This window comes from Aphanomyces invadans, assembly GCF_000520115.1.
Source record: "Aphanomyces invadans strain NJM9701 unplaced genomic scaffold supercont1.41, whole genome shotgun sequence".
NCBI classification, from domain to species: domain Eukaryota; phylum Oomycota; class Saprolegniomycetes; order Saprolegniales; family Verrucalvaceae; genus Aphanomyces; species Aphanomyces invadans.
In genome coordinates, this window is record NW_008580186.1 from 319,924 (window position 1) to 320,246 (window position 323).

A 323-nucleotide genomic window follows, 5' to 3' on the forward strand; every position below is an offset into this window, starting at 1 on the left:
TGACTATTGGCAACCTGTTCGTTCTTCTACGGTGGAACGTTTCTGTGCAACTTGCTTGATTCACGTCGGTGGCGCTCGGTGGTCCATTACAGGCCCCACATGTGTGTGGCAGGGTATGGCTGACGCCACTGCACACAACAAACCTTTTCGAGAACTATTACACTCCTTCATGGCTAATACCCGGATTTTCCGGTGAGATGCACGTGGCGCCGACATGACGAACCCGCCAACAACTTACTCGCTCATAAAGTCATTTCTTTCGAGAGTGGACGTGGAGAGTCCTACGCGCCATCTGGGACACCGACAATATCCTTGCTGACAAA